Consider the following 12,051-nt stretch of genomic DNA (forward strand, 5'->3'; position numbering starts at 1 on the left):
ACAAAAAAGAGTTTCATCTTCATATTTTAAATTCATTTTAAAAAAAGGTTTCTATTATCATCGTATATGAATTAATTATTTTCAAACATTTCAATAAAGAAATTCCCTTTTAAAAGCTGCAGCTTAACAATGACAGGTTGGTAATCCTCGTTTTACAAGGATATTGTTTTTTTTCGAGTGCCTCATCTTCTTTAGCTCTGCGCTTTGATCTGTCATCGAATTGTCTCCGCTGTGCGTCCATTTCAGGCATTGTTTTTTAATTATTTGCCCAACTTTTGTGGAGTTGTAAAGGGAAAATGGGCTGGCCAACTCAAGTGGGTGCCGATTATCGGGTATTGGGTATTCGGTATTGGGTATTGGGTATTGGGAATCCGGGATTGGGCTGTTAATGAGCCAACATTGTTGTGTTAATTTGCCAGGGAAGTGCTGTGGACAGTGTCATACCGTACGGTGGAGCCTGGTCGGGTCTTTATGGTCATTGTTTTTGGAGTTATTAAATTGACATTCGCGCTGCCTGATGACGCGTTGATTGCAATTCCCGGCAGAAGGACATGTAATTTTTATGGCCCGCCATTTTTTGCCGAAATTCAATTTGTCATTTAATTGATTTTAATGTGCACATTGCACATTGCACATTTTCGCATTTCCACACACGGGTTATTGGATTCGGTGTGGTCCAGTCTGGGCCAATTGTGTTTGTATTTGTGCTCGCTTTTCGGCCGGGGAGCCAATCCATTGCATTCCGCAAAGTGGTACGGAAAATGCAAATTTCCCAATGCCAAAAGAAAAGAAGCACAGGTCGAGGTGGAAAAAAAATGAGAGAACTTTAACAAAAACCGCACGCTTAATATTTTATGCATATTTTGTGGGCATTAAAAATTAAATTAAACAAGCAGATGTATTTGTGCCTGTGTGCGCTCGCCTGTTTTTTGTCTTTTATTTATTGCTCTTGCCCCGAGGGGAATTCCCTGCATCACCACTCCCCGCCCCCCAACTCCACCCACCCACTCCCGAATTTGCCTTAAAATATGCAATGCAAAGCGGCAGCAAAAACATGTAGTACATAAATGTTCACATATATAAGTACTTGTTCACATGCTGCTACAAATGTTGTAAAAACATTTTTCAAAGCTCCATCGTCTGGGGACAACGAACAGAAATTTTTTGATATTTATTTTCTTACTCCAAGCCGACCAGCAAAAATTTTGTTGTTGATTTTATTCAAATAAAAATAATGTTGGCCCATATCAAAATAGTTTTTTATATAAACTCGTTTGCCCATTTGTACCACTATGTAAATATATAAATTGTAGCATTTTTTCGCACGAAAATAGAAATGTCCAGAATTTATTTAATTGTTCTAAATTTGCTGGCACCTGAATTCCCAAGGAAATGTACAAAAGCTAAATTCATTTGAGCCGTGAGCCGTCGATAGATTACACTTTTATATCTTTTAATCCAGACCATAAAATAGAGTGGTTTTTACCAGTATAATTTTAACGCATTTTCATATTGTCAAATATTATATTGTGTATATCGTTTAAAGCATCTCGGTTTACCCATTTACCACAATAGGTCCTTGCATTGCTCACTTTTTGGAAAACAATTGTACATTGCAATTTCGTGAATGTTTACCTTACATTGACCATACCAAATATTCAATTTCCATTGATGAATGTAATACGCTGGCAGCCAAAAGTTTATTTACCATTCGAATGGGGAAATTCATGCTCCGGCTAGAAATTAAACATTTATTGTGTTTAGGCATTGATTGTATGAATTTGGTGGTGTGTCGTCCACGTGTGTTGTTACATGGCCAAATGAAATGGTAGGAATGAATATTTGACAATAAATAAATATGTTGTCAGTTAATTAGAAATTCCATTGAGTGAGACCATTTTGTTTGGCTTATTAGCGAGGCGCTAATTTGATTTCATTTGATTTGATTTCGTTTACAATCTATCAGTTGTTTCTGGCATACCTTCGTTGCTGATTTGTTCAAATTTGTTGTGTAAACATGCGAAATTTCAGCAGCGGTCGTGTTGGGCCAGAACCCATTCAGCCATGTAAATATGGGCCTTCTGACTGGGCACTGAAAAATTAATTTCACAAACGGAAATAGTTCCATTATGATAACTAGATTCTAATTGTAGTACGACTAGTTATTTCTAATGTGTTTAGTCCCTCTTTTAAATGGTGTTTTAATTTCTACATACATATTTCCAAGTGTGCTCTTTGTGGGAAAATATTTGCGATTAAATAATTTTTACATAAATTGCAATTCTTTTTTTCTTATCCAGCATGCCACAGTTTATTGTATTTACCTCTTCGTGCGGATCGGGGTTTTTTTTATGGCATCTGACTATATCTCTGCTTTAAGTACGTGAGTGCTGGACGCATTTTTTATGCTTATGGGTGCAGTTTGCCACCCATTGACGGGCTGATATTCAGATATTCCATTACAGCGCCACCCACGCGCCTTTTTTGCGGCGAATGCGAACTTTGGATCGGCTATCAGCGGTGGGCTATATCTGCTATATGGTCGGACCATAACCGTTTCTCACGCTCAAAATATGGTTTTTGCTGTTTCGCATTGTCTTAACTTTGCTTGTTGTTACTTGTTGTTTTTGCTATTGTTTCTGATGTTGTAAACTGGCTGGTGGCAAGAGAATTGCCGTTTATGGGCGCCAGAAGGTTTGCTTGACAAAAAGCTTAGCAAAAATGCTTGGTTTTAGAATTTTTTCTGTTTTTTTTTTTTTTGTGCAGTTTTTGGCACGGCTCATGCGCCACAGGTTACATTTCAGGCGAGTGTGTCAAGGCAGCTGCGCCACCCTCAAAAAGGCATCAACTGCAAATGCGGATTGCAATTTGAACTGCAAGTGCCGGGCTACCGAGATTCAATCTGCTGCTATACGATACTCACTCAGCCGATCCTAACTCGACGCGGTCCACTCGGATCCGATCAGATCGCCGGCTGATCTGGCTAACTGCCTTTTAAGGGGATTTTCGCTGTTTGTGGGACTCATATTTAATGGTCGCTAATTTATAGTAGTCACGCCCGGACTTGGTAGCTTTCGGATTGAGGCGGTTTTAGCTCACGTGTTTCGGTTTAATATTGTTTGTTTCTTTATAAAATCATATTTAACAAAGTATATAAGAAGTAGAAGCTAAACTGAGTTAGTTGAGCCAATATTATGGTCGTCCTCCCATGTTTAAAGACCTTTTATTACTTTTTACAATGTTCAAGGTTTAGGGTTTTTTTATTTTCTACTTTGTCCCGTCTTCTAGTTCTGGTCCATACCCTCAGATACGCCATCCTCTTCCTTTAGATAGTTCCTTTGATAAAGCTTCCAAAGAGAAAAGATCGGAGATCTAAGCATATTATAAGATCCGATTCCTTCTCTTTCCTGCTCTTCCTCTCTTTTTCCCGCATTGCCTGCGACGCAAATACCGTTCTTTATTTTCTCCTCCTGTGCGATTTCGCATAACTTTTACTTGGCTGCGATCGTGTGTGTATTTATTTAATAATTCGCCGCTCTTTTCTTTTCTTCTCTTCTCGATTATGCGAGCTGAGCTGCCTGCGTCGCAGTCGCAGCGCCGTTGACGCTCTGCCGAAGCTCTGTCGGCACTGCTCAGTTGATTTCTTTTCTAAGCGGCATGCGGTTGTAATTCTTCTCCTAACCATTGGGCTTTTTCGCACTCAATTGTCGCTGCTATTACGGTAATAAAACTGTTCGGCTCTCCGATCTACACTTACGTACACACATTATACATATCTCTCGGATCGTGTTGAAAAGTGAAGTTGTCACGATGACACCAAATGCTGTGACTTGTAATTGAAGTGACTGTGGCACTGTGTGCGTGTGTGTGCAAATCGATAATAATGCGTATTTATAGAGCCTAATCAAAAGTGATTGATTGCCGAGCTTTGCCCTCTTTTACATTAAACGATCGATCGATCTGGAAAAGGGTCAGAAGACCTGATAAGCGCACTCAAAGATTCCGAGCGTTTAAAGTTCATGTTGCAAATTTAAGCATTAAAAAATTTTTATATTCTTAGTCGAAAGATCAAAAAACGATTTATTGATAAGTAGAAAGGAAACCTTACATAAAACTATTATAGTCACTGGCATTATTTTTGGGGAAAATGGCTAACAAATGTGCAAATATTAATTACATACTATTCATTTTATCAGTTAATGCTAAGAATGCAAAATGCAAATAACTATTTCCTAAATTATTTGCAACAGATATTTTTTACATTACTTCTATCAATTTTAAACTGTTTTCATAATGTATGTATATACACTCCAGCAATTTTTGTAGGCTCTTCTATAAATGTATCTTTTTTAACAACCAAAAAAAAATGTAGTATGAGATATTCAATTCGTTTGTTCGTAAAAATTGGTTTGACATACGACTTCACTTACAAATTAGTTATACAAACAAGCAAATTAACAAAAGATTACATAATGTGTGTTTGTATAGAACATACAGCATAAACAAAGTAACCCCTAGAGGCAGATAAATTCCGGTTAAAATAGATAACAAAATGGTTGAAGGGCCCTTGAGATTACAGTTTTCAGCCCACGCAAGCGGATTATCAATACTCTTATCACAACAAAACACACGCAATTATTCGCCAGATTGCGGTTCATTCATAAACCTCTCGAATCGAGTGACTTTCACTTAAAACGACTTCATCAGGATCAAAAATATATAGCACAGAAAAGAAGCAGGGCAAGTTTTCGTTGTATATCAAAAATGCCCAATGAAAAAATGCAAAAATTCTAAATTTATAAAAAAAGCAACAATCAAATTCGCACACAGGCAAGCGTACACATGTTTCGCACATGTGTGTATTATGTATTAAATTCACTAACAGCTACAACAAATTGGGCTGGCAAACAAGTGTGCCGATGTGTGTGTTCCGCTTAGTATCTGTGTGAGTAAGTGATCAAGGCAGCGCAGTCGGCGTCGGCTGTTAAAAAAGCAGCAAAGTGAGCCCTACACGCGCATGTAAAGTTACCCACACAGTGAGGCGCACAAGCACTCATACAAAGACACTCGAGTGTGCCAAAAATAAAGCAACAACAACAAAGGCTACAGACAGCGTCGACTGCGACGCAACTAACGCCAAGTAAAACTGACGGTTTAGATTTTACCGAAGATCTAAATACCCTTCGAAAGTAGATCAAGAATTCAAATTTGTAATCAAATGAAAGGTAAACAGTTGCCTTTACGCTCGTCCTCTTCTTAAATTTTCACCATTAAAATTTTAGATGAATCGTGATCCTAAAAGATCTAGTTCTGAACGTCTTATTGCCATTTAAGTAAATAAATTATAAATTGTTAAAATGTACGATCAAAATGGTAATGCCCTCTTCAAGGGTATCAACAACACACATTTTTTGCGCTTATGGGTCGTAAAGTTGACCTTCAAACAGCAACATTTGCCGAAAAAATACGAGCAGCCAAAAACACACATACATACGTAGATATGTACATGCGAAAAAACACGACTAACGACAATCCAACAGACACGCACACATGAAAAGCCACACCAGCCAAAAATTGGCCAAAAAATTGCAAGCTTTTTTATTGTTGTTTTGTTTTTGGGCTGCGCCCCTACAAGCAGCACACATACAAACACGTGTATAAAAATATACATAAGAATAGGGCAAGGGGGCGGGGGTGGAGCAGTAACGGCGATGACGCTATGTGCATACCATGATAATATTTTTTTGCTGTTTTTGTTGTCTCATAAAATCTAATTTGGCGAGCGCATTTTTACAGAGAGAACCCAAAAGCGCAAAGAGCGGGTGATCGCTGCTAACGTCGCTGCTACTGCGCAGTCGCACGTTTCTTTGGCTTTTCTTATTCCCTTACGATTATTGTTATTTCACTTTGTTAGTTAATATTTAAAACAAAAAATATTAAAATACACCAATTTAATAGTACGTGATACAAACAGTTCAAACGGTCCATCGTCAGCTTTTCCTATTCGTGCGATAACTGCACTCCTTATCAAATATGTATATAATTTATTGAGATATTACTTAACAAGTTTTTCCCCTATAACATAAAGGCTTCCTACGTATATCCCATGTTTTTCAATCTAAAATTAAAACAAAGTTAACTATAACTGTTAGAATGTTGTCAAACCCTTACCATCAGTTGAATCTTTCGGATAAACATTTTTAAACATTTTTGCAAGCATTTTGCGTTTTGTTTCCCTCTCTTTTAAAGTGAGCAAATGGCAAGAAAGAGAAATGGCGCTCTTCGGTGCAAGAGCCAGTGCAAATGTGTGTGTGTGTGGGTATGAGTGGCGATCGGTATCAAGGTTTTTGGCAATTTGGTTCGCGTCCGTCGCTTCATTCGGTTGGTAGGTCGCGCCGTCGTCGCTCCTCTGCTGCTGCCTCAGTTGCCGTCTCTGCCTCTGTCTCGGTCGACGTTGACGCTAGCTGCGCCTTTTTCTAGTTGGACGGTTGCTGCGTTGCTTTTCTGCGTTTTTTCGCTTCTTCTGTTTTTGCAAATTGCCGCGCCGAGATCAGCGCTCGCGTGCGCTCAAAAAATTTAGCAAAAAAAATTCACAAATCGCTCTGCCGACGCCGGCTGACTGCGCTGTCGACGCCGACGCACGTTTCGCGCAGCACTCTTAACCTATTTTCTCGCGAACCTCGCATTAGTTACAATTTTGTTGTGATGTTGCGCGGCAGATACGCGGCGGATACGGACGGGTTGCGTTTGCGCGGATTCTAACACACACTCACACACCCAAGAACCACACACACACACAGTCCCGCCCACAGCAAACCCAACGGATTATTGCAACAAAAGTGCATTTGCAGTCGGTTAAACTGCAAAATCAATACTTAGTTTTAGAAATTCAAATAAAAAAATATTTGAAAAAAGTTTTTCAAAATAAGTGCTAAAATCAGTGCCTTGAAAAATATATACTTAAATTTAAAATACCCCTCCCCAGATCGTTACTGATCAGTGAAGAAAAATGTGGTGCCTTGATAGAATTTTAAAGTTTTATGTCTGACATACTGGGCAGTGTGAAATCAAAATTCTATAGCATTAACTGAACCCAACTGTACTTCTTGCTCTAAGTCAACGGCTAGAAACAAAAACATCACATTGGATTACACGAATTTTTGGCTGCTGCAATCACTCTGCGAAAGGTTAGTACGATACCAGAAATCAAGTATACGACCTGTCTCAACGCAACGCCAGCGAAAGTGAATGGGGGTATAGAAATCGGAATGGAGAACTCGGAATGAACCGAGAACCGAAAGCGAAAGTTCCCAAGTGTGTTGCGCATTAAATAATACCCATACAGCTAGCCATAATCGCATACTGCATATAGTATGAACAAGTGTAGATAAGGTTTATTTTCCTGCGAATTTCCAACTGGCATTCCTTAGCACAGTTACTCTTGAGTTCCACTATTTGGGTCATTTTTATGACGGACAACTTGTTGGGGTCTCTCAGATAAAAGTTTGTGACGGCTCAAGAGTTAATATACCGGGAGACCAGGCCTATAAAAGCCGATTAGGTGGATCATCATCTGGCGCGTGTTATGTAATCCCAAAAAAACGTGCAGAAAGTCAGGGTGATCAGCAAAAAAAGGTTTGATATCTGTTTTCTCAAGATCCTGTAAAGCAATTCCATGAACCCTATAAAGATAATTTTTTGAAGTTTTAAGATAAATTGTTGTCTTCATTTTTTCTCCGAGTAACATTTAAGTAATGACTTGGCAATGTTAAGGTGATAAAGCCAAAATATTTCCCACTCAAATATTTTCCATTCAACTGTATTTACAATATGTAATTACCATTTAAATTATTGTTGTATATTTCTTCTATAAACAAAAGTGCAAATCAACAGTAAACACATGATATATTGTTGGAACTTGAAGGTCTTTTCTGTTTTTTCTGCTTTCCATGATTTGCTCCTTTCTTTCACAAAAGATAACAAAACGTACCCCCATAGGTGTATGGTGTATATGTAAGGGACCTTCAATTGTCCTACACAGTCCGAAACGAGAGTTTGATTTTGACGTTTCTTATCTATAGAAAACATACATAGTATATTCTATATGCGCAGACATGGCAAATATACAAACAAAAAAAAAACCCCCGGATCAATTACATCACAATCGGATTGAGTGGAATCCATTATGTATGCGAAAAACCCTATGGCATAACAGCAATCCGTCCGATTTATCTGCCTGACTATCTATTATCTCGCTACGTGAGTGCGATGTAAAGCAAAGGTATTTACCGTTCTACCCTTCTGCCGCCCACCGCCCACCGCCCATCACCCTTTCAATTTAGCATATCAAGTCATGCGTAAAAGTTATCTCTAAAAATATACACGAAAATTTTCACACACACACGCCACGCTCACACAGACAAGCGGAAGAAAAACCTAAAACATGCGAAAATTATCTATAAATTTAAATTTTTACAATCTGTGCGCGATTATAGAAACAACAAAAGTGCTACCAAAAAAAAAAGGAACAAAAATTAGGAAAAAAAAAGAATAATAAAGAAAAAGCTTTGAGCTGACGTCAAACGCGCAGCGACAGCTTCGCTGGCAGCGCCAATTTATTTTACACAATTAAGGGTGTGCACGAAAAGCAGGCAGAGAGATTGAGAGAGATATGTAGGTACACATATATATACACATATATATATTCTATATTCTATATGGAAGACATGGGCGATCGCTCATGCTCACACAAACACACTCGCAAAAGTGGCACGCACGGACACACACACTCATTACTATGTGCCAATTTAGATTAAAGGCAAACGAGCACGGACCACGCCCCCTTCACAGCCCACCCAGCCGGCAAATAATATAAGGAAAAATTAACGAAGCGATCGCAGCAAAAAAAAAAAAAAAAACCCACAAAGAAAGGTTATCTAGAGGGTGGCGGGATTTACTAGGTCCCTAGTCGATCACATTTTTGGCTCGTAATTTATTTAGTTACTTAAATATTAAATGCAAAAAATTCTTGGAGTGAATTCTTGCAGCTTTAAAAAAAAATAAAAATCTGGGAAACCCTGTTAATTATTATAAAATATTTGTGTTGATAACATAATTTGGAATTTCGCTAACTTCGAAAATTCCACAGATTTTTATATTACTGTACTGCAAGTATTAGCGCAATTAAGAAGATTCAATTTACGATTTTTAACGAGCTGTAGAAATACCATTTTTCCCTAGTAATACAATTAATAAAAAATAAATGGTTCCAAGGGATTAGGATTATTCCCTTCGCGCTTTACAAAAACTGTTCTTTAAAATAACACAAATTTAGAAACAGAGTGAGTGGCATTAAGATAATAAAAGAGGAGGCGAACAGAACGGGTGGAACGCTCCAGCGCACAGAGGCGATGCATTGTTACCTTTGCCGCAATGTGTTATTTATTTATTTATATATTTATGCAATTTATTTATTGTACGTTTTTTGTGATTTGTATTTATATGAGAGCAAAGCAGCCAAAACATTTTTTCAGTGCGAATTCTGTTCGCACAACTGTGTAAATACGAGCGCTGTTATTTTATAAGACGCATAAGAATGGCAAGGGGGTTGGTCCACCCTATTGGGTGGTTATTCTCTATGTGTGTGTGGCACACATATCAGCCCAAACCCAGGGCCAATCTGCCCCCCATTTCACTCTCTTTTTTTCGGGGGGGATGATCATCTCGCTCCCTGTGAATTTTTGCCTTCTTTTTTTCCCGCTCCCTTAGTTTATTTTCGTGTATTTCGCGCCAACTTATGTATAGATACTTTTTTAAAAGGCAGCGAGAGGAGCGGAGGATGAAAGCTTTGTAGTAGCTGTATGTATGTTTATATTTTGGCCCACCTCAGGAATCGGAAGACATGCCAAACGCGAATACCTCCCAAGTATTTGCAAACAAAAACATAAATTATTTTGTTTGCTTAAATGGATTGCATATTTATAATTTGCGCGTTTCGAGATCTCTTCGTCTATTTATAACTCGTTTTTTGGGGTGTGTTTTGTTGGTCAAGTTTAATATTAGAACTTTCCAATGGGATGTGTTTATTAAAAAATAGACGATGGAGTGGGTTTAAATGTGACTTGATGGATAATTAATAACTTTTCTAATTTTCTCTAATTATTTACATAGATTTCGTTACATTTAAAAAGGGTTATATGAAATGAAAGTGGTAGCGGTGGTATTAATATTTACTAAATTATACATTTACAAATCAGTCCTATTTCTTGGTTTTGCATTTTTGTGCCAAATTAACCTTCCCTTTTCCTGTACCTCCACCTGGGAATTTCGCTAACCCAAGGCGGTGGCACATGTTGCCCAATATTTTGTTGCTTTTGTTGTTTTTTTGTTTTTGTTTCTGTTTTTTTTTTTTTGCATGAATTAGGGCCACATGTCGGCGATCGACGTTGCCAGAGGAGCGACTCGGAGGATCGGGGAAGGCAGGTCTGTTCGGGGGTCTTTAAGGTCTGCCCACGCAGAAGCGCGCGCGATTTGTCAGCCGGCGAAAAGTTTCGTTTATTTTACTCTGGTGCCTTGGTGTTTATTGTCGGTTCTTGCTCATGTGCTTCATGTGCCTGAGGTTGTTTTTGGCAGGGTTTAAGTGGGCCCGCACACACACACTCACGCACCGCATTTATAGGTATGGAGATATATATACGCCTTCGCGCGTCTGTTTGTTTTGTCATGTTGTTTGCGTGTACTTAGTGCTATCCAAGTTGTTGTCGCTGTTCTCTCGTAGACAATTTCTAAGTGTGTTCGTCGAATTTGGGTCAGTCAGCGAAAAAGAACCGGCGCGTCCTCTGCGCTTTTTACCCCTCTGCGGCTGCTCCATTCCGAGTGTCATTGTAATTGCAAATATCCGAGGCAGGGACAAAAAAGATACGGCCGCAGAATCTGGCGCGCAACTCGGGCATTTCGGCTGCCCACGCCGTCAAACTGAAAGATGTCAGAATTTGTGCATCATTTTTACTTTTTTTCGCATATACGTACGCTCAAGTATGTAAGTGGGCAATAGCAGCAGCCAGTATCAAGGGGAAATTGGCGCATTTAATTGCCCGAAGAGTGTCTGACCACAGACACTTGACGTAATTGTTCTTGTTCCTCGACCATTTATGTTTGCTTGCCAAGAGTTTTGCGAAATTTAATCGAAATGAATTTCGTTTTGATTATTTGCGATAAATGCAATTTGCATGCATTCTGTTCGTTTTGAATCGTGTGCTAATTGAGTTGCGCCGCTGCACCACGTGACGTATGCGCAATATATTAGGCATACGCCCCGTTTAATTCAGGCAGCACGATCGAGAACAGCTCTTCGTTTAGCAGGCAATAAATCGATGGCAGGTTTTATCGCCTTTTATGAGCCAAGGAATGCCCTTTGCTGGAGAATTCCAAAGGCTTTTTTTTTGCTTTGAAGAAACATTCACAAACCATTTCCCTGATTATGAGTTTTTGTTTCTGGGTTGTTATCTTTTCTTTTTATGAAGCTAACGAATTGGGGAATTTCGTAGGATTTATCAGCAGCAGTAAAAACATTACCCTTGTAAAGTTGGCATAGAAAGAACCACACATTTCTGGCAACAGACAATGGCAATTGGATGACAGCTGAAGATTCTTGTAAAAGTTGTTCAAAATCGATTCGTAGGTTCGGCCCACGGCGGATTTCGACAATCGAAGACAGCTTCTTGAGTGTCGGACAGCGGAGCACTTGAAAGCTGAAAACCGATGCCCGATCGAGTGGCTGCCGCTGCCGCTGCTGCTGCCCGTTGGCAAGATTCCAGATTATGGCCACTGGCACCCACAATTTTCAACCGCGTAACTGTAGTCGTTACAAGCGTTGGTTGTTCAGCGAGTCGGTATGGGAGGAGAATCGGAGAACAACCAACTGCACAGCGGGAAAATGTTATAGAAAGTATAATTAACTTTCATAAATTTAATTTTCAAAAAATCTTCTCTACAAAGATTAGGTTTTTACAACTATGAAAAAATATGTGGGGATATTATTATTTTCTGTTA

General features: G+C 38.9%; 1 protein-coding gene across 5 annotated transcripts in view; it reads left to right on the forward strand.

Annotated features, from left to right (window-relative positions):
- Positions 1-12,051, forward strand: part of LOC108087238 (sex determination protein fruitless) — a 97,335-nt gene that overhangs the window by 64,854 nt on the left and 20,430 nt on the right. Inside the window, exons 1-2 of one of the 5 annotated variants that reach the window (XM_017184532.2) lie at positions 6,725-6,740; positions 6,986-7,187. The exons of the other annotated variants lie outside the window; for them this stretch is intronic. The gene's annotated coding sequence lies outside the window, so the exon portion shown is untranslated. Of the gene's footprint in view, positions 1-6,724; positions 6,741-6,985; positions 7,188-12,051 lie in introns of those variants that run through there. 5 annotated transcript variants of the gene reach the window in all.

The sequence above is a fragment of the Drosophila ficusphila genome, unplaced genomic scaffold, assembly GCF_018152265.1.
Source record: "Drosophila ficusphila isolate 14025-0441.05 unplaced genomic scaffold, ASM1815226v1 contig_791, whole genome shotgun sequence".
NCBI lineage: Eukaryota > Metazoa > Arthropoda > Insecta > Diptera > Drosophilidae > Drosophila > Drosophila ficusphila.